Source organism: Globicephala melas, chromosome 19 (genome assembly GCF_963455315.2).
Source record: "Globicephala melas chromosome 19, mGloMel1.2, whole genome shotgun sequence".
Taxonomy (NCBI): Eukaryota; Metazoa; Chordata; class Mammalia; order Artiodactyla; family Delphinidae; genus Globicephala; species Globicephala melas.
In genome coordinates this window covers 24,492,362-24,518,624 of record NC_083332.1, presented here as the reverse complement: position 1 = coordinate 24,518,624, position 26,263 = coordinate 24,492,362, and positions in this window count along the sequence as shown.

The window sequence follows — 26,263 nt, the reverse complement described above, 5'->3', positions numbered from 1 at the left end:
CCACGGCACCCCAGGTTCAGCTCCGGCCGAACGAAAGGTGACCTCAGGCCTCAAGGTATGTTCCAGTGTTTCACGTCGGGGGAGTTAGGTGTGCAGCGGTTTCCATGAGGCCATACTCCACCACGGAGTGCCTTAACTCTGCGAAGCTCCTGGGGGCACACAGGATAGGAGCTCGTTCGCCAATTTCGCAGGATGACTTCTCTCCGTGCCGGAACGGCGGCTCCTGGCTTCTGAGGAACCTTAGCCTAAACAGGCCCCTGGAGAAAGCTCTTCACATTCATAGCAAGGGCAACGTACTGCTCTCTGGCTTGCCTGGGTTGAGTGCCCCAGTCGTCAAAGAGCCTCGCGAAGGCAGTGCTGCGCAGACTCCCTCTGCCAGTCGCACGGCCTCCTTGACTGAAAGAGAACTGCAGTGCCAAAAGGCACCGTGCTGACGACTGGCTCCAGGAGGAGACTCGGGACAGCACTCTCACAGAAGCGAAAGCTAGGCTGTGGGCCCAGCCTGAGGACCAGCACGTTGTCCACACTTAACACAGCTAAGGCATGAGCCAGACGACAGCCTTGGTCACTGAGGCCTATCTAAGGTACTGCCATACTTACCCACTAGATCCCACGCAGAGGTCCCTGTGCCCAAAAGGGCCTCCATGGAAGGGCCCTGTTCCTCCCGTGTGTTTCCTTGAGGTAATCAGAAACCACTGAGGATAACTACGTGAGCTCCGCTTTGAAACTGGGAGACCCTGGGCAAGCCTTATTCCCCTCCGTGGTAGACGAGACAGTTGCGGGTCCTAAGCTGCCTGAAGCACACTCCTCGCGCGCACCTTCTCTTTGCTGCCGGAAGGCCTCACATAAGAGGCCTGAGTTTACTCGTGACGGAAGCCGTCTGAGTGTACTCGTGTGAGGCCTGCTGCTCTCAGTTCCTTGCTGGGAGCTTCAGCAAGAGCACTCTGGAGCTCGCCGACAAAAGAATGGTGAGCCCCCCCACGGCCTCAGGTAAAAGTCCAGACTTCCCCCGTCAGTAACACCTCGGAGTGCCATAGGAGCGAAGGAGCATGCGTTAACGGAATGCTTCAACAGTGCTAGGGATTTATTTCACGAGACACTGTGCACTCACGTTCGTTGTAACAACTGTCACAGGGCACTGTATGCCTTCCGACTCCTCTGTTGCGTTTGAGCCACAGGAAGTAAATGCATTCGTTTGATTAAGCTCCGTGAACGTGCAACGACGATGGCGAAGCGCTGCCCTGTTCGCTCGAAAGCTCTCGATTGTACAGCCTTCCAACGGCCTCAGGCTACGCAGTTGTAAACAGCCTTACATTCCATGCTGGTGTGCCCCCAGTTAGGAATTTGGGCTCTTCTGTGAGACACCAATGTGCGTCCCAAATGAAACCGGCGGGCTCCCCCAGGACGTCTGCGTACGGCAGCCGGTTGCCAGCTGTTTACTTCCAGCCGGAGAACGAAAAAGAGGACAGCTTTCCCAGGGACAATTCTGGACCCTTGGGACCATCCAGAATCACCAAAGCCTCAACGTTGCACGGCCTGGGGAACGCTCTTCCTCACGTCCAGCAATCCCCACGTCAAAACCTTTCTCAGCAGAGGCAGGCACTCTCTCCCTTGTACTAGCTAGCTCGGCAGAGCCTTCCGAGAAACATGCTGCGTCATTCAGCTTGAACGTGGGACGCGGAGGGGAGAGTACGCTTTCTCCCCGTTTGGAGGCGCCTTGCGCTTGGCTTCAAAGCTGCCTTGAACAGCACTAGCGGCCCGACGTCTCTGCACGGCAGGGCTGTCGTTGTGGGCCGAGGCTGCGTGTTCTCCCAAAGCGAAAACCGTGCTGGCAATCCCTTTCTAGGAACTCCTCCCACGGCACCCCAGGTTCAGCTCCGGCCGAACGAAAGGTGACCTCAGGCCTCAAGGTGAAGTTCCAGCGTTTCACGTCAGGGGAGCTGGGTGTGCAGGGGTCTCCGATGAGGCCATACTCCACCACGGAGTGCCTTAACTCTGCGAAGCTCCTGGGGGCACACAGGATAGGAGCTCGTTCGCCAATTTCGCAGGATGACTTCTCTCCGTGCCGGAACGGCGGCTCCTGGCTTCTGAGGAACCTTAGCCTAAACAGGCCCCTGGAGAAAGCTCTTCACATTCATAGCAAGGGCAACGTACTGCTCTCTGGCTTGCCTGGGTTGAGTGCCCCAGTCGTCAAAGAGCCTCGCGAAGGCAGTGCTGCGCAGACTCCCTCTGCCAGTCGCACGGCCTCCTTGACTGAAAGAGAACTGCAGTGCCAAAAGGCACCGTGCTGACGACTGGCTCCAGGAGGAGACTCGGGACAGCACTCTCACAGAAGCGAAAGCTAGGCTGTGGGCCCAGCCTGAGGACCAGCACGTTGTCCACACTTAACACAGCTAAGGCATGAGCCAGACGACAGCCTTGGTCACTGAGGCCTATCTAAGGTACTGCCATACTTACCCACTAGATCCCACGCAGAGGTCCCTGTGCCCAAAAGGGCCTCCATGGAAGGGCCCTGTTCCTCCCGTGTGTTTCCTTGAGGTAATCAGAAACCACTGAGGATAACTACGTGAGCTCCGCTTTGAAACTGGGAGACCCTGGGCAAGCCTTATTCCCCTCCGTGGTAGACGAGACAGTTGCGGGTCCTAAGCTGCCTGAAGCACACTCCTCGCGCGCACCTTCTCTTTGCTGCCGGAAGGCCTCACATAAGAGGCCTGAGTTTACTCGTGACGGAAGCCGTCTGAGTGTACTCGTGTGAGGCCTGCTGCTCTCAGTTCCTTGCTGGGAGCTTCAGCAAGAGCACTCTGGAGCTCGCCGACAAAAGAATGGTGAGCCCCCCCACGGCCTCAGGTAAAAGTCCAGACTTCCCCCGTCAGTAACACCTCGGAGTGCCATAGGAGCGAAGGAGCATGCGTTAACGGAATGCTTCAACAGTGCTAGGGATTTATTTCACGAGACACTGTGCACTCACGTTCGTTGTAACAACTGTCACAGGGCACTGTATGCCTTCCGACTCCTCTGTTGCGTTTGAGCCACAGGAAGTAAATGCATTCGTTTGATTAAGCTCCGTGAACGTGCAACGACGATGGCGAAGCGCTGCCCTGTTCGCTCGAAAGCTCTCGATTGTACAGCCTTCCAACGGCCTCAGGCTACGCAGTTGTAAACAGCCTTACATTCCATGCTGGTGTGCCCCCAGTTAGGAATTTGGGCTCTTCTGTGAGACACCAATGTGCGTCCCAAATGAAACCGGCGGGCTCCCCCAGGACGTCTGCGTACGGCAGCCGGTTGCCAGCTGTTTACTTCCAGCCGGAGAACGAAAAAGAGGACAGCTTTCCCAGGGACAATTCTGGACCCTTGGGACCATCCAGAATCACCAAAGCCTCAACGTTGCACGGCCTGGGGAACGCTCTTCCTCACGTCCAGCAATCCCCACGTCAAAACCTTTCTCAGCAGAGGCAGGCACTCTCTCCCTTGTACTAGCTAGCTCGGCAGAGCCTTCCGAGAAACATGCTGCGTCATTCAGCTTGAACGTGGGACGCGGAGGGGAGAGTACGCTTTCTCCCCGTTTGGAGGCGCCTTGCGCTTGGCTTCAAAGCTGCCTTGAACAGCACTAGCGGCCCGACGTCTCTGCACGGCAGGGCTGTCGTTGTGGGCCGAGGCTGCGTGTTCTCCCAAAGCGAAAACCGTGCTGGCAATCCCTTTCTAGGAACTCCTCCCACGGCACCCCAGGTTCAGCTCCGGCCGAACGAAAGGTGACCTCAGGCCTCAAGGTATGTTCCAGTGTTTCACGTCGGGGGAGTTGTGTGTGCAGCGGTTTCCATGAGGCCATACTCCACCACGGAGTGCCTTAACTCTGCGAAGCTCCTGGGGGCACACAGGATAGGAGCTCGTTCGCCAATTTCGCAGGATGACTTCTCTCCGTGCCGGAACGGCGGCTCCTGGCTTCTGAGGAACCTTAGCCTAAACAGGCCCCTGGAGAAAGCTCTTCACATTCATAGCAAGGGCAACGTACTGCTCTCTGGCTTGCCTGGGTTGAGTGCCCCAGTCGTCAAAGAGCCTCGCGAAGGCAGTGCTGCGCAGACTCCCTCTGCCAGTCGCACGGCCTCCTTGACTGAAAGAGAACTGCAGTGCCAAAAGGCACCGTGCTGACGACTGGCTCCAGGAGGAGACTCGGGACAGCACTCTCACAGAAGCGAAAGCTAGGCTGTGGGCCCAGCCTGAGGACCAGCACGTTGTCCACACTTAACACAGCTAAGGCATGAGCCAGACGACAGCCTTGGTCACTGAGGCCTATCTAAGGTACTGCCATACTTACCCACTAGATCCCACGCAGAGGTCCCTGTGCCCAAAAGGGCCTCCATGGAAGGGCCCTGTTCCTCCCGTTGTGTTTCCTTGAGGTAATCAGAAACCACTGAGGATAGCTGTAGGAGCTCAGGTATGAAGCTGGGCGACCCTGGCCAAACCTGATTCCCCTCCGTGGTAGACGAGACAGTGGCGGGTCCTAAGCTGCCTGAAGCACACTCCTCGCGCGCACCTTCTCTTTGCTGCCGGAAGGCCTCACATAAGAAGTCTGAGTTGACTCGGGACAGAAGAAGTCTGGGTTGACTCGTGTGAGGCCTGCTGCTCTCCGTTCCTTGCTGGGAGCTTCAGCAGGAGCGCTCTGGAGCTCGCCGGCAGGAGAATTGTGAGTCCCCCCGCCCCACCCCGGCCTCAAGCAAAAGTCCAGATTTCCCCCCTTAGTAACACCTCGGAGTGCCAGAGGGAGCGGAGGGGCATGCGTTAACGGAATGCTTCAACCGTGGAAGGTATTTCACGAGACACTGTGCACTCACGTTCGTTGTAACAACTGTCAAAGGGCACTCACTGTATGCCTTCCAACTCCTCGGCCGTGTTGGAGCCCCAGGAAGTAAATGCGTTCGTTTGACTAAGCTCCGTGAACGCGCAACGGTGATGGCGAAGCGCTGCCCTGTTCGCTCGAAAGCGCTCGTTCGTGCGGCCTTCACACGGCCTCAAGGTACGCAGTTCTAAACAGCCTTCCATTCCATGCTGGTGTGCCAAGCCCCCCACCCACCCGCAGGGAGGAATTTGGGCTCTTCTGAGAAACACCAGTGTGCGCCACAAGTGAAACCAGGGCGTCTCCCCCAGGACGTCGCCAACCGGCAGCCGGATGCCAGAGGTGTACTTCCAGCCGGAAAAAGAGGGGAAAGGACAGCTTTCCCGGGGACAATTCTGGACCCTTGGGACCATCCAGAATCACCAAGGCCTCAACTCTGCACGGCCTGGGGAACGCTCTTCCGCCTGTCCAGCAATCCCCACGTCAAAACCTTTCTCAGCAGAGGCAGGCACTCTCTCCCTTGTACTAGCTAGCTCGGCAGAGCCTTCCGAGAAACATGCTGCGTCATTCAGCTTGAACGTGGGACGCGGAGGGGAGAGTACGCTTTCTCCCCGTTTGGAGGCGCCTTGCGCTTGGCTTCAAAGCTGCCTTGAACAGCACTAGCGGCCCGACGTCTCTGCACGGCAGGGCTGTCGTTGTGGGCCGAGGCTGCGTGTTCTCCCAAAGCGAAAACCGTGCTGGCAATCCCTTTCTAGGAACTCCTCCCACGGCACCCCAGGTTCAGCTCCGGCCGAACGAAAGGTGACCTCAGGCCTCAAGGTATGTTCCAGTGTTTCACGTCGGGGGAGTTGGGTGTGCAGCGGTTTCCATGAGGCCATACTCCACCACGGAGTGCCTTAACTCTGCGAAGCTCCTGGGGGCACACAGGATAGGAGCTCGTTCGCCAATTTCGCAGGATGACTTCTCTCCGTGCCGGAACGGCGGCTCCTGGCTTCTGAGGAACCTTAGCCTAAACAGGCCCCTGGAGAAAGCTCTTCACATTCATAGCAAGGGCAACGTACTGCTCTCTGGCTTGCCTGGGTTGAGTGCCCCAGTCGTCAAAGAGCCTCGCGAAGGCAGTGCTGCGCAGACTCCCTCTGCCAGTCGCACGGCCTCCTTGACTGAAAGAGAACTGCAGTGCCAAAAGGCACCGTGCTGACGACTGGCTCCAGGAGGAGACTCGGGACAGCACTCTCACAGAAGCGAAAGCTAGGCTGTGGGCCCAGCCTGAGGACCAGCACGTTGTCCACACTTAACACAGCTAAGGCATGAGCCAGACGACAGCCTTGGTCACTGAGGCCTATCTAAGGTACTGCCATACTTACCCACTAGATCCCACGCAGAGGTCCCTGTGCCCAAAAGGGCCTCCATGGAAGGGCCCTGTTCCTCCCGTTGTGTTTCCTTGAGGTAATCAGAAACCACTGAGGATAGCTGTAGGAGCTCAGGTATGAAGCTGGGCGACCCTGGCCAAACCTGATTCCCCTCCGTGGTAGACGAGACAGTGGCGGGTCCTAAGCTGCCTGAAGCACACTCCTCGCGCGCACCTTCTCTTTGCTGCCGGAAGGCCTCACATAAGAAGTCTGAGTTGACTCGGGACAGAAGAAGTCTGGGTTGACTCGTGTGAGGCCTGCTGCTCTCCGTTCCTTGCTGGGAGCTTCAGCAGGAGCGCTCTGGAGCTCGCCGGCAGGAGAATTGTGAGTCCCCCCGCCCCACCCCGGCCTCAAGCAAAAGTCCAGATTTCCCCCCTTAGTAACACCTCGGAGTGCCAGAGGGAGCGGAGGGGCATGCGTTAACGGAATGCTTCAACCGTGGAAGGTATTTCACGAGACACTGTGCACTCACGTTCGTTGTAACAACTGTCAAAGGGCACTCACTGTATGCCTTCCAACTCCTCGGCCGTGTTGGAGCCCCAGGAAGTAAATGCGTTCGTTTGACTAAGCTCCGTGAACGCGCAACGGTGATGGCGAAGCGCTGCCCTGTTCGCTCGAAAGCGCTCGTTCGTGCGGCCTTCACACGGCCTCAAGGTACGCAGTTCTAAACAGCCTTCCATTCCATGCTGGTGTGCCAAGCCCCCCACCCACCCGCAGGGAGGAATTTGGGCTCTTCTGAGAAACACCAGTGTGCGCCACAAGTGAAACCAGGGCGTCTCCCCCAGGACGTCGCCGACCGGCAGCCGGATGCCAGAGGTGTACTTCCAGCCGGAAAAAGAGGGGAAAGGACAGCTTTCCCGGGGACAATTCTGGACCCTTGGGACCATCCAGAATCACCAAGCCCTCAACTCTGCACGGCCTGGGGAACGCTCTTCCGCCTGTCCAGCAATCCCCACGTCAAAACCTTTCTCAGCAGAGGCAGGCACTCTCTCCCTTGTACTAGCTAGCTCGGCAGAGCCTTCCGAGAAACATGCTGCGTCATTCAGCTTGAACGTGGGACGCGGAGGGGAGAGTACGCTTTCTCCCCGTTTGGAGGCGCCTTGCGCTTGGCTTCAAAGCTGCCTTGAACAGCACTAGCGGCCCGACGTCTCTGCACGGCAGGGCTGTCGTTGTGGGCCGAGGCTGCGTGTTCTCCCAAAGCGAAAACCGTGCTGGCAATCCCTTTCTAGGAACTCCTCCCACGGCACCCCAGGTTCAGCTCCGGCCGAACGAAAGGTGACCTCAGGCCTCAAGGTATGTTCCAGTGTTTCACGTCGGGGGAGTTGGGTGTGCAGCGGTTTCCATGAGGCCATACTCCACCACGGAGTGCCTTAACTCTGCGAAGCTCCTGGGGGCACACAGGATAGGAGCTCGTTCGCCAATTTCGCAGGATGACTTCTCTCCGTGCCGGAACGGCGGCTCCTGGCTTCTGAGGAACCTTAGCCTAAACAGGCCCCTGGAGAAAGCTCTTCACATTCATAGCAAGGGCAACGTACTGCTCTCTGGCTTGCCTGGGTTGAGTGCCCCAGTCGTCAAAGAGCCTCGCGAAGGCAGTGCTGCGCAGACTCCCTCTGCCAGTCGCACGGCCTCCTTGACTGAAAGAGAACTGCAGTGCCAAAAGGCACCGTGCTGACGACTGGCTCCAGGAGGAGACTCGGGACAGCACTCTCACAGAAGCGAAAGCTAGGCTGTGGGCCCAGCCTGAGGACCAGCACGTTGTCCACACTTAACACAGCTAAGGCATGAGCCAGACGACAGCCTTGGTCACTGAGGCCTATCTAAGGTACTGCCATACTTACCCACTAGATCCCACGCAGAGGTCCCTGTGCCCAAAAGGGCCTCCATGGAAGGGCCCTGTTCCTCCCGTGTGTTTCCTTGAGGTAATCAGAAACCACTGAGGATAACTACGTGAGCTCCGCTTTGAAACTGGGCGACCCTGGGCAAGCCTTATTCCCCTCCGTGGTAGACGAGACAGTTGCGGGTCCTAAGCTGCCTGAAGCACACTCCTCGCGCCCACCTTCTCTTTGCTGCCGGAAGGCCTCACATAAGAGGCCTGAGTTTACTCGTGACGGAAGCCGTCTGAGTGTACTCGTGTGAGGCCTGCTGCTCTCAGTTCCTTGCTGGGAGCTTCAGCAAGAGCACTCTGGAGCTCGCCGACAAAAGAATGGTGAGCCCCCCCACGGCCTCAGGTAAAAGTCCAGACTTCCCCCGTCAGTAACACCTCGGAGTGCCATAGGAGCGAAGGAGCATGCGTTAACGGAATGCTTCAACAGTGCTAGGGATTTATTTCACGAGACACTGTGCACTCACGTTCGTTGTAACAACTGTCACAGGGCACTGTATGCCTTCCGACTCCTCTGTTGCGTTTGAGCCACAGGAAGTAAATGCATTCGTTTGATTAAGCTCCGTGAACGTGCAACGACGATGGCGAAGCGCTGCCCTGTTCGCTCGAAAGCTCTCGATTGTACAGCCTTCCAACGGCCTCAGGCTACGCAGTTGTAAACAGCCTTACATTCCATGCTGGTGTGCCCCCAGTTAGGAATTTGGGCTCTTCTGTGAGACACCAATGTGCGTCCCAAATGAAACCGGCGGGCTCCCCCAGGACGTCTGCGTACGGCAGCCGGTTGCCAGCTGTTTACTTCCAGCCGGAGAACGAAAAAGAGGACAGCTTTCCCAGGGACAATTCTGGACCCTTGGGACCATCCAGAATCACCAAAGCCTCAACGTTGCACGGCCTGGGGAACGCTCTTCCTCACGTCCAGCAATCCCCACGTCAAAACCTTTCTCAGCAGAGGCAGGCACTCTCTCCCTTGTACTAGCTAGCTCGGCAGAGCCTTCCGAGAAACATGCTGCGTCATTCAGCTTGAACGTGGGACGCGGAGGGGAGAGTACGCTTTCTCCCCGTTTGGAGGCGCCTTGCGCTTGGCTTCAAAGCTGCCTTGAACAGCACTAGCGGCCCGACGTCTCTGCACGGCAGGGCTGTCGTTGTGGGCCGAGGCTGCGTGTTCTCCCAAAGCGAAAACCGTGCTGGCAATCCCTTTCTAGGAACTCCTCCCACGGCACCCCAGGTTCAGCTCCGGCCGAACGAAAGGTGACCTCAGGCCTCAAGGTGAAGTTCCAGCGTTTCACGTCAGGGGAGCTGGGTGTGCAGGGGTCTCCGATGAGGCCATACTCCACCACGGAGTGCCTTAACTCTGCGAAGCTCCTGGGGGCACACAGGATAGGAGCTCGTTCGCCAATTTCGCAGGATGACTTCTCTCCGTGCCGGAACGGCGGCTCCTGGCTTCTGAGGAACCTTAGCCTAAACAGGCCCCTGGAGAAAGCTCTTCACATTCATAGCAAGGGCAACGTACTGCTCTCTGGCTTGCCTGGGTTGAGTGCCCCAGTCGTCAAAGAGCCTCGCGAAGGCAGTGCTGCGCAGACTCCCTCTGCCAGTCGCACGGCCTCCTTGACTGAAAGAGAACTGCAGTGCCAAAAGGCACCGTGCTGACGACTGGCTCCAGGAGGAGACTCGGGACAGCACTCTCACAGAAGCGAAAGCTAGGCTGTGGGCCCAGCCTGAGGACCAGCACGTTGTCCACACTTAACACAGCTAAGGCATGAGCCAGACGACAGCCTTGGTCACTGAGGCCTATCTAAGGTACTGCCATACTTACCCACTAGATCCCACGCAGAGGTCCCTGTGCCCAAAAGGGCCTCCATGGAAGGGCCCTGTTCCTCCCGTGTGTTTCCTTGAGGTAATCAGAAACCACTGAGGATAACTACGTGAGCTCCGCTTTGAAACTGGGCGACCCTGGGCAAGCCTTATTCCCCTCCGTGGTAGACGAGACAGTTGCGGGTCCTAAGCTGCCTGAAGCACACTCCTCGCGCCCACCTTCTCTTTGCTGCCGGAAGGCCTCACATAAGAGGCCTGAGTTTACTCGTGACGGAAGCCGTCTGAGTGTACTCGTGTGAGGCCTGCTGCTCTCAGTTCCTTGCTGGGAGCTTCAGCAAGAGCACTCTGGAGCTCGCCGACAAAAGAATGGTGAGCCCCCCCACGGCCTCAGGTAAAAGTCCAGACTTCCCCCGTCAGTAACACCTCGGAGTGCCATAGGAGCGAAGGAGCATGCGTTAACGGAATGCTTCAACAGTGCTAGGGATTTATTTCACGAGACACTGTGCACTCACGTTCGTTGTAACAACTGTCACAGGGCACTGTATGCCTTCCGACTCCTCTGTTGCGTTTGAGCCACAGGAAGTAAATGCATTCGTTTGATTAAGCTCCGTGAACGTGCAACGACGATGGCGAAGCGCTGCCCTGTTCGCTCGAAAGCTCTCGATTGTACAGCCTTCCAACGGCCTCAGGCTACGCAGTTGTAAACAGCCTTACATTCCATGCTGGTGTGCCCCCAGTTAGGAATTTGGGCTCTTCTGTGAGACACCAATGTGCGTCCCAAATGAAACCGGCGGGCTCCCCCAGGACGTCTGCGTACGGCAGCCGGTTGCCAGCTGTTTACTTCCAGCCGGAGAACGAAAAAGAGGACAGCTTTCCCAGGGACAATTCTGGACCCTTGGGACCATCCAGAATCACCAAAGCCTCAACGTTGCACGGCCTGGGGAACGCTCTTCCTCACGTCCAGCAATCCCCACGTCAAAACCTTTCTCAGCAGAGGCAGGCACTCTCTCCCTTGTACTAGCTAGCTCGGCAGAGCCTTCCGAGAAACATGCTGCGTCATTCAGCTTGAACGTGGGACGCGGAGGGGAGAGTACGCTTTCTCCCCGTTTGGAGGCGCCTTGCGCTTGGCTTCAAAGCTGCCTTGAACAGCACTAGCGGCCCGACGTCTCTGCACGGCAGGGCTGTCGTTGTGGGCCGAGGCTGCGTGTTCTCCCAAAGCGAAAACCGTGCTGGCAATCCCTTTCTAGGAACTCCTCCCACGGCACCCCAGGTTCAGCTCCGGCCGAACGAAAGGTGACCTCAGGCCTCAAGGTATGTTCCAGTGTTTCACGTCGGGGGAGTTAGGTGTGCAGCGGTTTCCATGAGGCCATACTCCACCACGGAGTGCCTTAACTCTGCGAAGCTCCTGGGGGCACACAGGATAGGAGCTCGTTCGCCAATTTCGCAGGATGACTTCTCTCCGTGCCGGAACGGCGGCTCCTGGCTTCTGAGGAACCTTAGCCTAAACAGGCCCCTGGAGAAAGCTCTTCACATTCATAGCAAGGGCAACGTACTGCTCTCTGGCTTGCCTGGGTTGAGTGCCCCAGTCGTCAAAGAGCCTCGCGAAGGCAGTGCTGCGCAGACTCCCTCTGCCAGTCGCACGGCCTCCTTGACTGAAAGAGAACTGCAGTGCCAAAAGGCACCGTGCTGACGACTGGCTCCAGGAGGAGACTCGGGACAGCACTCTCACAGAAGCGAAAGCTAGGCTGTGGGCCCAGCCTGAGGACCAGCACGTTGTCCACACTTAACACAGCTAAGGCATGAGCCAGACGACAGCCTTGGTCACTGAGGCCTATCTAAGGTACTGCCATACTTACCCACTAGATCCCACGCAGAGGTCCCTGTGCCCAAAAGGGCCTCCATGGAAGGGCCCTGTTCCTCCCGTTGTGTTTCCTTGAGGTAATCAGAAACCACTGAGGATAGCTGTAGGAGCTCAGGTATGAAGCTGGGCGACCCTGGCCAAACCTGATTCCCCTCCGTGGTAGACGAGACAGTGGCGGGTCCTAAGCTGCCTGAAGCACACTCCTCGCGCGCACCTTCTCTTTGCTGCCGGAAGGCCTCACATAAGAGGCCTGAGTTTACTCGTGACGGAAGCCGTCTGAGTGTACTCGTGTGAGGCCTGCTGCTCTCAGTTCCTTGCTGGGAGCTTCAGCAAGAGCACTCTGGAGCTCGCCGACAAAAGAATGGTGAGCCCCCCCACGGCCTCAGGTAAAAGTCCAGACTTCCCCCGTCAGTAACACCTCGGAGTGCCATAGGAGCGAAGGAGCATGCGTTAACGGAATGCTTCAACAGTGCTAGGGATTTATTTCACGAGACACTGTGCACTCACGTTCGTTGTAACAACTGTCACAGGGCACTGTATGCCTTCCGACTCCTCTGTTGCGTTTGAGCCACAGGAAGTAAATGCATTCGTTTGATTAAGCTCCGTGAACGTGCAACGACGATGGCGAAGCGCTGCCCTGTTCGCTCGAAAGCTCTCGATTGTACAGCCTTCCAACGGCCTCAGGCTACGCAGTTGTAAACAGCCTTACATTCCATGCTGGTGTGCCCCCAGTTAGGAATTTGGGCTCTTCTGTGAGACACCAATGTGCGTCCCAAATGAAACCGGCGGGCTCCCCCAGGACGTCTGCGTACGGCAGCCGGTTGCCAGCTGTTTACTTCCAGCCGGAGAACGAAAAAGAGGACAGCTTTCCCAGGGACAATTCTGGACCCTTGGGACCATCCAGAATCACCAAAGCCTCAACGTTGCACGGCCTGGGGAACGCTCTTCCTCACGTCCAGCAATCCCCACGTCAAAACCTTTCTCAGCAGAGGCAGGCACTCTCTCCCTTGTACTAGCTAGCTCGGCAGAGCCTTCCGAGAAACATGCTGCGTCATTCAGCTTGAACGTGGGACGCGGAGGGGAGAGTACGCTTTCTCCCCGTTTGGAGGCGCCTTGCGCTTGGCTTCAAAGCTGCCTTGAACAGCACTAGCGGCCCGACGTCTCTGCACGGCAGGGCTGTCGTTGTGGGCCGAGGCTGCGTGTTCTCCCAAAGCGAAAACCGTGCTGGCAATCCCTTTCTAGGAACTCCTCCCACGGCACCCCAGGTTCAGCTCCGGCCGAACGAAAGGTGACCTCAGGCCTCAAGGTGAAGTTCCAGCGTTTCACGTCAGGGGAGCTGGGTGTGCAGGGGTCTCCGATGAGGCCATACTCCACCACGGAGTGCCTTAACTCTGCGAAGCTCCTGGGGGCACACAGGATAGGAGCTCGTTCGCCAATTTCGCAGGATGACTTCTCTCCGTGCCGGAACGGCGGCTCCTGGCTTCTGAGGAACCTTAGCCTAAACAGGCCCCTGGAGAAAGCTCTTCACATTCATAGCAAGGGCAACGTACTGCTCTCTGGCTTGCCTGGGTTGAGTGCCCCAGTCGTCAAAGAGCCTCGCGAAGGCAGTGCTGCGCAGACTCCCTCTGCCAGTCGCACGGCCTCCTTGACTGAAAGAGAACTGCAGTGCCAAAAGGCACCGTGCTGACGACTGGCTCCAGGAGGAGACTCGGGACAGCACTCTCACAGAAGCGAAAGCTAGGCTGTGGGCCCAGCCTGAGGACCAGCACGTTGTCCACACTTAACACAGCTAAGGCATGAGCCAGACGACAGCCTTGGTCACTGAGGCCTATCTAAGGTACTGCCATACTTACCCACTAGATCCCACGCAGAGGTCCCTGTGCCCAAAAGGGCCTCCATGGAAGGGCCCTGTTCCTCCCGTGTGTTTCCTTGAGGTAATCAGAAACCACTGAGGATAACTACGTGAGCTCCGCTTTGAAACTGGGCGACCCTGGGCAAGCCTTATTCCCCTCCGTGGTAGACGAGACAGTTGCGGGTCCTAAGCTGCCTGAAGCACACTCCTCGCGCCCACCTTCTCTTTGCTGCCGGAAGGCCTCACATAAGAGGCCTGAGTTTACTCGTGACGGAAGCCGTCTGAGTGTACTCGTGTGAGGCCTGCTGCTCTCAGTTCCTTGCTGGGAGCTTCAGCAAGAGCACTCTGGAGCTCGCCGACAAAAGAATGGTGAGCCCCCCCACGGCCTCAGGTAAAAGTCCAGACTTCCCCCGTCAGTAACACCTCGGAGTGCCATAGGAGCGAAGGAGCATGCGTTAACGGAATGCTTCAACAGTGCTAGGGATTTATTTCACGAGACACTGTGCACTCACGTTCGTTGTAACAACTGTCACAGGGCACTGTATGCCTTCCGACTCCTCTGTTGCGTTTGAGCCACAGGAAGTAAATGCATTCGTTTGATTAAGCTCCGTGAACGTGCAACGACGATGGCGAAGCGCTGCCCTGTTCGCTCGAAAGCTCTCGATTGTACAGCCTTCCAACGGCCTCAGGCTACGCAGTTGTAAACAGCCTTACATTCCATGCTGGTGTGCCCCCAGTTAGGAATTTGGGCTCTTCTGTGAGACACCAATGTGCGTCCCAAATGAAACCGGCGGGCTCCCCCAGGACGTCTGCGTACGGCAGCCGGTTGCCAGCTGTTTACTTCCAGCCGGAGAACGAAAAAGAGGACAGCTTTCCCAGGGACAATTCTGGACCCTTGGGACCATCCAGAATCACCAAAGCCTCAACGTTGCACGGCCTGGGGAACGCTCTTCCTCACGTCCAGCAATCCCCACGTCAAAACCTTTCTCAGCAGAGGCAGGCACTCTCTCCCTTGTACTAGCTAGCTCGGCAGAGCCTTCCGAGAAACATGCTGCGTCATTCAGCTTGAACGTGGGACGCGGAGGGGAGAGTACGCTTTCTCCCCGTTTGGAGGCGCCTTGCGCTTGGCTTCAAAGCTGCCTTGAACAGCACTAGCGGCCCGACGTCTCTGCACGGCAGGGCTGTCGTTGTGGGCCGAGGCTGCGTGTTCTCCCAAAGCGAAAACCGTGCTGGCAATCCCTTTCTAGGAACTCCTCCCACGGCACCCCAGGTTCAGCTCCGGCCGAACGAAAGGTGACCTCAGGCCTCAAGGTATGTTCCAGTGTTTCACGTCGGGGGAGTTAGGTGTGCAGCGGTTTCCATGAGGCCATACTCCACCACGGAGTGCCTTAACTCTGCGAAGCTCCTGGGGGCACACAGGATAGGAGCTCGTTCGCCAATTTCGCAGGATGACTTCTCTCCGTGCCGGAACGGCGGCTCCTGGCTTCTGAGGAACCTTAGCCTAAACAGGCCCCTGGAGAAAGCTCTTCACATTCATAGCAAGGGCAACGTACTGCTCTCTGGCTTGCCTGGGTTGAGTGCCCCAGTCGTCAAAGAGCCTCGCGAAGGCAGTGCTGCGCAGACTCCCTCTGCCAGTCGCACGGCCTCCTTGACTGAAAGAGAACTGCAGTGCCAAAAGGCACCGTGCTGACGACTGGCTCCAGGAGGAGACTCGGGACAGCACTCTCACAGAAGCGAAAGCTAGGCTGTGGGCCCAGCCTGAGGACCAGCACGTTGTCCACACTTAACACAGCTAAGGCATGAGCCAGACGACAGCCTTGGTCACTGAGGCCTATCTAAGGTACTGCCATACTTACCCACTAGATCCCACGCAGAGGTCCCTGTGCCCAAAAGGGCCTCCATGGAAGGGCCCTGTTCCTCCCGTTGTGTTTCCTTGAGGTAATCAGAAACCACTGAGGATAGCTGTAGGAGCTCAGGTATGAAGCTGGGCGACCCTGGCCAAACCTGATTCCCCTCCGTGGTAGACGAGACAGTGGCGGGTCCTAAGCTGCCTGAAGCACACTCCTCGCGCGCACCTTCTCTTTGCTGCCGGAAGGCCTCACATAAGAGGCCTGAGTTTACTCGTGACGGAAGCCGTCTGAGTGTACTCGTGTGAGGCCTGCTGCTCTCAGTTCCTTGCTGGGAGCTTCAGCAAGAGCACTCTGGAGCTCGCCGACAAAAGAATGGTGAGCCCCCCCACGGCCTCAGGTAAAAGTCCAGACTTCCCCCGTCAGTAACACCTCGGAGTGCCATAGGAGCGAAGGAGCATGCGTTAACGGAATGCTTCAACAGTGCTAGGGATTTATTTCACGAGACACTGTGCACTCACGTTCGTTGTAACAACTGTCACAGGGCACTGTATGCCTTCCGACTCCTCTGTTGCGTTTGAGCCACAGGAAGTAAATGCATTCGTTTGATTAAGCTCCGTGAACGTGCAACGACGATGGCGAAGCGCTGCCCTGTTCGCTCGAAAGCTCTCGATTGTACAGCCTTCCAACGGCCTCAGGCTACGCAGTTGTAAACAGCCTTACATTCCATGCTGGTGTGCCCCCAGTTAGGAATTTGGGCTCTTCTGTGAGACACCAATGTGCGTCCCAAATGAAACCGGCGGGCTCCCCCAGGACGTCTGCGTACGGCAGCCGGTTGCCAGCTGTTTACTTCCAGCCGGAGAACGAAAAAGAGGACAGCTTTCCCAGGGACAATTCTGGACCCTTGGGACCATCCAGAATCACCAAAGCCTCAACGTTGCACGGCCTGGGGAACGCTCTTCCTCACGTCCAGCAATCCCCACGTCAAAACCTTTCTCAGCAGAGGCAGGCACTCTCTCCCTTGTACTAGCTAGCTCGGCAGAGCCTTCCGAGAAACATGCTGCGTCATTCAGCTTGAACGTGGGACGCGGAGGGGAGAGTACGCTTTCTCCCCGTTTGGAGGCGCCTTGCGCTTGGCTTCAAAGCTGCCTTGAACAGCACTAGCGGCCCGACGTCTCTGCACGGCAGGGCTGTCGTTGTGGGCCGAGGCTGCGTGTTCTCCCAAAGCGAAAACCGTGCTGGCAATCCCTTTCTAGGAACTCCTCCCACGGCACCCCAGGTTCAGCTCCGGCCGAACGAAAGGTGACCTCAGGCCTCAAGGTGAAGTTCCAGCGTTTCACGTCAGGGGAGCTGGGTGTGCAGGGGTCTCCGATGAGGCCATACTCCACCACGGAGTGCCTTAACTCTGCGAAGCTCCTGGGGGCACACAGGATAGGAGCTCGTTCGCCAATTTCGCAGGATGACTTCTCTCCGTGCCGGAACGGCGGCTCCTGGCTTCTGAGGAACCTTAGCCTAAACAGGCCCCTGGAGAAAGCTCTTCACATTCATAGCAAGGGCAACGTACTGCTCTCTGGCTTGCCTGGGTTGAGTGCCCCAGTCGTCAAAGAGCCTCGCGAAGGCAGTGCTGCGCAGACTCCCTCTGCCAGTCGCACGGCCTCCTTGACTGAAAGAGAACTGCAGTGCCAAAAGGCACCGTGCTGACGACTGGCTCCAGGAGGAGACTCGGGACAGCACTCTCACAGAAGCGAAAGCTAGGCTGTGGGCCCAGCCTGAGGACCAGCACGTTGTCCACACTTAACACAGCTAAGGCATGAGCCAGACGACAGCCTTGGTCACTGAGGCCTATCTAAGGTACTGCCATACTTACCCACTAGATCCCACGCAGAGGTCCCTGTGCCCAAAAGGGCCTCCATGGAAGGGCCCTGTTCCTCCCGTGTGTTTCCTTGAGGTAATCAGAAACCACTGAGGATAACTACGTGAGCTCCGCTTTGAAACTGGGCGACCCTGGGCAAGCCTTATTCCCCTCCGTGGTAGACGAGACAGTTGCGGGTCCTAAGCTGCCTGAAGCACACTCCTCGCGCCCACCTTCTCTTTGCTGCCGGAAGGCCTCACATAAGAGGCCTGAGTTTACTCGTGACGGAAGCCGTCTGAGTGTACTCGTGTGAGGCCTGCTGCTCTCAGTTCCTTGCTGGGAGCTTCAGCAAGAGCACTCTGGAGCTCGCCGACAAAAGAATGGTGAGCCCCCCCACGGCCTCAGGTAAAAGTCCAGACTTCCCCCGTCAGTAACACCTCGGAGTGCCATAGGAGCGAAGGAGCATGCGTTAACGGAATGCTTCAACAGTGCTAGGGATTTATTTCACGAGACACTGTGCACTCACGTTCGTTGTAACAACTGTCACAGGGCACTGTATGCCTTCCGACTCCTCTGTTGCGTTTGAGCCACAGGAAGTAAATGCATTCGTTTGATTAAGCTCCGTGAACGTGCAACGACGATGGCGAAGCGCTGCCCTGTTCGCTCGAAAGCTCTCGATTGTACAGCCTTCCAACGGCCTCAGGCTACGCAGTTGTAAACAGCCTTACATTCCATGCTGGTGTGCCCCCAGTTAGGAATTTGGGCTCTTCTGTGAGACACCAATGTGCGTCCCAAATGAAACCGGCGGGCTCCCCCAGGACGTCTGCGTACGGCAGCCGGTTGCCAGCTGTTTACTTCCAGCCGGAGAACGAAAAAGAGGACAGCTTTCCCAGGGACAATTCTGGACCCTTGGGACCATCCAGAATCACCAAAGCCTCAACGTTGCACGGCCTGGGGAACGCTCTTCCTCACGTCCAGCAATCCCCACGTCAAAACCTTTCTCAGCAGAGGCAGGCACTCTCTCCCTTGTACTAGCTAGCTCGGCAGAGCCTTCCGAGAAACATGCTGCGTCATTCAGCTTGAACGTGGGACGCGGAGGGGAGAGTACGCTTTCTCCCCGTTTGGAGGCGCCTTGCGCTTGGCTTCAAAGCTGCCTTGAACAGCACTAGCGGCCCGACGTCTCTGCACGGCAGGGCTGTCGTTGTGGGCCGAGGCTGCGTGTTCTCCCAAAGCGAAAACCGTGCTGGCAATCCCTTTCTAGGAACTCCTCCCACGGCACCCCAGGTTCAGCTCCGGCCGAACGAAAGGTGACCTCAGGCCTCAAGGTATGTTCCAGTGTTTCACGTCGGGGGAGTTAGGTGTGCAGCGGTTTCCATGAGGCCATACTCCACCACGGAGTGCCTTAACTCTGCGAAGCTCCTGGGGGCACACAGGATAGGAGCTCGTTCGCCAATTTCGCAGGATGACTTCTCTCCGTGCCGGAACGGCGGCTCCTGGCTTCTGAGGAACCTTAGCCTAAACAGGCCCCTGGAGAAAGCTCTTCACATTCATAGCAAGGGCAACGTACTGCTCTCTGGCTTGCCTGGGTTGAGTGCCCCAGTCGTCAAAGAGCCTCGCGAAGGCAGTGCTGCGCAGACTCCCTCTGCCAGTCGCACGGCCTCCTTGACTGAAAGAGAACTGCAGTGCCAAAAGGCACCGTGCTGACGACTGGCTCCAGGAGGAGACTCGGGACAGCACTCTCACAGAAGCGAAAGCTAGGCTGTGGGCCCAGCCTGAGGACCAGCACGTTGTCCACACTTAACACAGCTAAGGCATGAGCCAGACGACAGCCTTGGTCACTGAGGCCTATCTAAGGTACTGCCATACTTACCCACTAGATCCCACGCAGAGGTCCCTGTGCCCAAAAGGGCCTCCATGGAAGGGCCCTGTTCCTCCCGTTGTGTTTCCTTGAGGTAATCAGAAACCACTGAGGATAGCTGTAGGAGCTCAGGTATGAAGCTGGGCGACCCTGGCCAAACCTGATTCCCCTCCGTGGTAGACGAGACAGTGGCGGGTCCTAAGCTGCCTGAAGCACACTCCTCGCGCGCACCTTCTCTTTGCTGCCGGAAGGCCTCACATAAGAGGCCTGAGTTTACTCGTGACGGAAGCCGTCTGAGTGTACTCGTGTGAGGCCTGCTGCTCTCAGTTCCTTGCTGGGAGCTTCAGCAAGAGCACTCTGGAGCTCGCCGACAAAAGAATGGTGAGCCCCCCCACGGCCTCAGGTAAAAGTCCAGACTTCCCCCGTCAGTAACACCTCGGAGTGCCATAGGAGCGAAGGAGCATGCGTTAACGGAATGCTTCAACAGTGCTAGGGATTTATTTCACGAGACACTGTGCACTCACGTTCGTTGTAACAACTGTCACAGGGCACTGTATGCCTTCCGACTCCTCTGTTGCGTTTGAGCCACAGGAAGTAAATGCATTCGTTTGATTAAGCTCCGTGAACGTGCAACGACGATGGCGAAGCGCTGCCCTGTTCGCTCGAAAGCTCTCGATTGTACAGCCTTCCAACGGCCTCAGGCTACGCAGTTGTAAACAGCCTTACATTCCATGCTGGTGTGCCCCCAGTTAGGAATTTGGGCTCTTCTGTGAGACACCAATGTGCGTCCCAAATGAAACCGGCGGGCTCCCCCAGGACGTCTGCGTACGGCAGCCGGTTGCCAGCTGTTTACTTCCAGCCGGAGAACGAAAAAGAGGACAGCTTTCCCAGGGACAATTCTGGACCCTTGGGACCATCCAGAATCACCAAAGCCTCAACGTTGCACGGCCTGGGGAACGCTCTTCCTCACGTCCAGCAATCCCCACGTCAAAACCTTTCTCAGCAGAGGCAGGCACTCTCTCCCTTGTACTAGCTAGCTCGGCAGAGCCTTCCGAGAAACATGCTGCGTCATTCAGCTTGAACGTGGGACGCGGAGGGGAGAGTACGCTTTCTCCCCGTTTGGAGGCGCCTTGCGCTTGGCTTCAAAGCTGCCTTGAACAGCACTAGCGGCCCGACGTCTCTGCACGGCAGGGCTGTCGTTGTGGGCCGAGGCTGCGTGTTCTCCCAAAGCGAAAACCGTGCTGGCAATCCCTTTCTAGGAACTCCTCCCACGGCACCCCAGGTTCAGCTCCGGCCGAACGAAAGGTGACCTCAGGCCTCAAGGTGAAGTTCCAGCGTTTCACGTCAGGGGAGCTGGGTGTGCAGGGGTCTCCGATGAGGCCATACTCCACCACGGAGTGCCTTAACTCTGCGAAGCTCCTGGGGGCACACAGGATAGGAGCTCGTTCGCCAATTTCGCAGGATGACTTCTCTCCGTGCCGGAACGGCGGCTCCTGGCTTCTGAGGAACCTTAGCCTAAACAGGCCCCTGGAGAAAGCTCTTCACATTCATAGCAAGGGCAACGTACTGCTCTCTGGCTTGCCTGGGTTGAGTGCCCCAGTCGTCAAAGAGCCTCGCGAAGGCAGTGCTGCGCAGACTCCCTCTGCCAGTCGCACGGCCTCCTTGACTGAAAGAGAACTGCAGTGCCAAAAGGCACCGTGCTGACGACTGGCTCCAGGAGGAGACTCGGGACAGCACTCTCACAGAAGCGAAAGCTAGGCTGTGGGCCCAGCCTGAGGACCAGCACGTTGTCCACACTTAACACAGCTAAGGCATGAGCCAGACGACAGCCTTGGTCACTGAGGCCTATCTAAGGTACTGCCATACTTACCCACTAGATCCCACGCAGAGGTCCCTGTGCCCAAAAGGGCCTCCATGGAAGGGCCCTGTTCCTCCCGTGTGTTTCCTTGAGGTAATCAGAAACCACTGAGGATAACTACGTGAGCTCCGCTTTGAAACTGGGAGACCCTGGGCAAGCCTTATTCCCCTCCGTGGTAGACGAGACAGTTGCGGGTCCTAAGCTGCCTGAAGCACACTCCTCGCGCCCACCTTCTCTTTGCTGCCGGAAGGCCTCACATAAGAGGCCTGAGTTTACTCGTGACGGAAGCCGTCTGAGTGTACTCGTGTGAGGCCTGCTGCTCTCAGTTCCTTGCTGGGAGCTTCAGCAAGAGCACTCTGGAGCTCGCCGACAAAAGAATGGTGAGCCCCCCCACGGCCTCAGGTAAAAGTCCAGACTTCCCCCGTCAGTAACACCTCGGAGTGCCATAGGAGCGAAGGAGCATGCGTTAACGGAATGCTTCAACAGTGCTAGGGATTTATTTCACGAGACACTGTGCACTCACGTTCGTTGTAACAACTGTCACAGGGCACTGTATGCCTTCCGACTCCTCTGTTGCGTTTGAGCCACAGGAAGTAAATGCATTCGTTTGATTAAGCTCCGTGAACGTGCAACGACGGTGGCGAAGCGCTGCCCTGTTCGCTCGAAAGCTCTCGATTGTACAGCCTTCCAACGGCCTCAGGCTACGCAGTTGTAAACAGCCTTACATTCCATGCTGGTGTGCCCCCAGTTAGGAATTTGGGCTCTTCTGTGAGACACCAATGTGCGTCCCAAATGAAACCGGCGGGCTCCCCCAGGACGTCTGCGTACGGCAGCCGGTTGCCAGCTGTTTACTTCCAGCCGGAGAACGAAAAAGAGGACAGCTTTCCCAGGGACAATTCTGGACCCTTGGGACCATCCAGAATCACCAAAGCCTCAACGTTGCACGGCCTGGGGAACGCTCTTCCTCACGTCCAGCAATCCCCACGTCAAAACCTTTCTCAGCAGAGGCAGGCACTCTCTCCCTTGTACTAGCTAGCTCGGCAGAGCCTTCCGAGAAACATGCTGCGTCATTCAGCTTGAACGTGGGACGCGGAGGGGAGAGTACGCTTTCTCCCCGTTTGGAGGCGCCTTGCGCTTGGCTTCAAAGCTGCCTTGAACAGCACTAGCGGCCCGACGTCTCTGCACGGCAGGGCTGTCGTTGTGGGCCGAGGCTGCGTGTTCTCCCAAAGCGAAAACCGTGCTGGCAATCCCTTTCTAGGAACTCCTCCCACGGCACCCCAGGTTCAGCTCCGGCCGAACGAAAGGTGACCTCAGGCCTCAAGGTATGTTCCAGTGTTTCACGTCGGGGGAGTTAGGTGTGCAGCGGTTTCCATGAGGCCATACTCCACCACGGAGTGCCTTAACTCTGCGAAGCTCCTGGGGGCACACAGGATAGGAGCTCGTTCGCCAATTTCGCAGGATGACTTCTCTCCGTGCCGGAACGGCGGCTCCTGGCTTCTGAGGAACCTTAGCCTAAACAGGCCCCTGGAGAAAGCTCTTCACATTCATAGCAAGGGCAACGTACTGCTCTCTGGCTTGCCTGGGTTGAGTGCCCCAGTCGTCAAAGAGCCTCGCGAAGGCAGTGCTGCGCAGACTCCCTCTGCCAGTCGCACGGCCTCCTTGACTGAAAGAGAACTGCAGTGCCAAAAGGCACCGTGCTGACGACTGGCTCCAGGAGGAGACTCGGGACAGCACTCTCACAGAAGCGAAAGCTAGGCTGTGGGCCCAGCCTGAGGACCAGCACGTTGTCCACACTTAACACAGCTAAGGCATGAGCCAGACGACAGCCTTGGTCACTGAGGCCTATCTAAGGTACTGCCATACTTACCCACTAGATCCCACGCAGAGGTCCCTGTGCCCAAAAGGGCCTCCATGGAAGGGCCCTGTTCCTCCCGTTGTGTTTCCTTGAGGTAATCAGAAACCACTGAGGATAGCTGTAGGAGCTCAGGTATGAAGCTGGGCGACCCTGGCCAAACCTGATTCCCCTCCGTGGTAGACGAGACAGTGGCGGGTCCTAAGCTGCCTGAAGCACACTCCTCGCGCGCACCTTCTCTTTGCTGCCGGAAGGCCTCACATAAGAAGTCTGAGTTGACTCGGGACAGAAGAAGTCTGGGTTGACTCGTGTGAGGCCTGCTGCTCTCCGTTCCTTGCTGGGAGCTTCAGCAGGAGCGCTCTGGAGCTCGCCGGCAGGAGAATTGTGAGTCCCCCCGCCCCACCCCGGCCTCAAGCAAAAGTCCAGATTTCCCCCCTTAGTAACACCTCGGAGTGCCAGAGGGAGCGGAGGGGCATGCGTTAACGGAATGCTTCAACCGTGGAAGGTATTTCACGAGACACTGTGCACTCACGTTCGTTGTAACAACTGTCAAAGGGCACTCACTGTATGCCTTCCAACTCCTCGGCCGTGTTGGAGCCCCAGGAAGTAAATGCGTTCGTTTGACTAAGCTCCGTGAACGCGCAACGGTGATGGCGAAGCGCTGCCCTGTTCGCTCGAAAGCGCTCGTTCGTGCGGCCTTCACACGGCCTCAAGGTACGCAGTTCTAAACAGCCTTCCATTCCATGCTGGTGTGCCAAGCCCCCCACCCACCCGCAGGGAGGAATTTGGGCTCTTCTGAGAAACACCAGTGTGCGCCACAAGTGAAACCAGGGCGTCTCCCCCAGGACGTCGCCAACCGGCAGCCGGATGCCAGAGGTGTACTTCCAGCCGGAAAAAGAGGGGAAAGGACAGCTTTCCCGGGGACAATTCTGGACCCTTGGGACCATCCAGAATCACCAAGGCCTCAACTCTGCACGGCCTGGGGAACGCTCTTCCGCCTGTCCAGCAATCCCCACGTCAAAACCTTTCTCAGCAGAGGCAGGCACTCTCTCCCTTGTACTAGCTAGCTCGGCAGAGCCTTCCGAGAAACATGCTGCGTCATTCAGCTTGAACGTGGGACGCGGAGGGGAGAGTACGCTTTCTCCCCGTTTGGAGGCGCCTTGCGCTTGGCTTCAAAGCTGCCTTGAACAGCACTAGCGGCCCGACGTCTCTGCACGGCAGGGCTGTCGTTGTGGGCCGAGGCTGCGTGTTCTCCCAAAGCGAAAACCGTGCTGGCAATCCCTTTCTAGGAACTCCTCCCACGGCACCCCAGGTTCAGCTCCGGCCGAACGAAAGGTGACCTCAGGCCTCAAGGTATGTTCCAGTGTTTCACGTCGGGGGAGTTGGGTGTGCAGCGGTTTCCATGAGGCCATACTCCACCACGGAGTGCCTTAACTCTGCGAAGCTCCTGGGGGCACACAGGATAGGAGCTCGTTCGCCAATTTCGCAGGATGACTTCTCTCCGTGCCGGAACGGCGGCTCCTGGCTTCTGAGGAACCTTAGCCTAAACAGGCCCCTGGAGAAAGCTCTTCACATTCATAGCAAGGGCAACGTACTGCTCTCTGGCTTGCCTGGGTTGAGTGCCCCAGTCGTCAAAGAGCCTCGCGAAGGCAGTGCTGCGCAGACTCCCTCTGCCAGTCGCACGGCCTCCTTGACTGAAAGAGAACTGCAGTGCCAAAAGGCACCGTGCTGACGACTGGCTCCAGGAGGAGACTCGGGACAGCACTCTCACAGAAGCGAAAGCTAGGCTGTGGGCCCAGCCTGAGGACCAGCACGTTGTCCACACTTAACACAGCTAAGGCATGAGCCAGACGACAGCCTTGGTCACTGAGGCCTATCTAAGGTACTGCCATACTTACCCACTAGATCCCACGCAGAGGTCCCTGTGCCCAAAAGGGCCTCCATGGAAGGGCCCTGTTCCTCCCGTGTGTTTCCTTGAGGTAATCAGAAACCACTGAGGATAGCTGTAGGAGCTCAGGTATGAAGCTGGGCGACCCTGGGCAAGCCTTATTCCCCTCCGTGGTAGACGAGACAGTGGCGGGTCCTAAGCTGCCTGAAGCACACTCCTCGCGCGCACCTTCTCTTTGCTGCCGGAAGGCCTCACATAAGAAGTCTGAGTTGACTCGGGACAGAAGAAGTCTGGGTTGACTCGTGTGAGGCCTGCTGCTCTCCGTTCCTTGCTGGGAGCTTCAGCAGGAGCGCTCTGGAGCTCGCCGGCAGGAGAATTGTGAGTCCCCCCGCCCCACCCCGGCCTCAAGCAAAAGTCCAGATTTCCCCCCTTAGTAACACCTCGGAGTGCCAGAGGGAGCGGAGGGGCATGCGTTAACGGAATGCTTCAACCGTGGAAGGTATTTCACGAGACACTGTGCACTCACGTTCGTTGTAACAACTGTCAAAGGGCACTCACTGTATGCCTTCCAACTCCTCGGCCGTGTTGGAGCCCCAGGAAGTAAATGCGTTCGTTTGACTAAGCTCCGTGAACGCGCAACGGTGATGGCGAAGCGCTGCCCTGTTCGCTCGAAAGCGCTCGTTCGTGCGGCCTTCACACGGCCTCAAGGTACGCAGTTCTAAACAGCCTTCCATTCCATGCTGGTGTGCCAAGCCCCCCACCCACCCGCAGGGAGGAATTTGGGCTCTTCTGAGAAACACCAGTGTGCGCCACAAGTGAAACCAGGGCGTCTCCCCCAGGACGTCGCCGACCGGCAGCCGGATGCCAGAGGTGTACTTCCAGCCGGAAAAAGAGGGGAAAGGACAGCTTTCCCGGGGACAATTCTGGACCCTTGGGACCATCCAGAATCACCAAGGCCTCAACTCTGCACGGCCTGGGGAACGCTCTTCCGCCTGTCCAGCAATCCCCACGTCAAAACCTTTCTCAGCAGAGGCAGGCACTCTCTCCCTTGTACTAGCTAGCTCGGCAGAGCCTTCCGAGAAACATGCTGCGTCATTCAGCTTGAACGTGGGACGCGGAGGGGAGAGTACGCTTTCTCCCCGTTTGGAGGCGCCTTGCGCTTGGCTTCAAAGCTGCCTTGAACAGCACTAGCGGCCCGACGTCTCTGCACGGCAGGGCTGTCGTTGTGGGCCGAGGCTGCGTGTTCTCCCAAAGCGAAAACCGTGCTGGCAATCCCTTTCTAGGAACTCCTCCCACGGCACCCCAGGTTCAGCTCCGGCCGAACGAAAGGTGACCTCAGGCCTCAAGGTATGTTCCAGTGTTTCACGTCGGGGGAGTTGGGTGTGCAGCGGTTTCCATGAGGCCATACTCCACCACGGAGTGCCTTAACTCTGCGAAGCTCCTGGGGGCACACAGGATAGG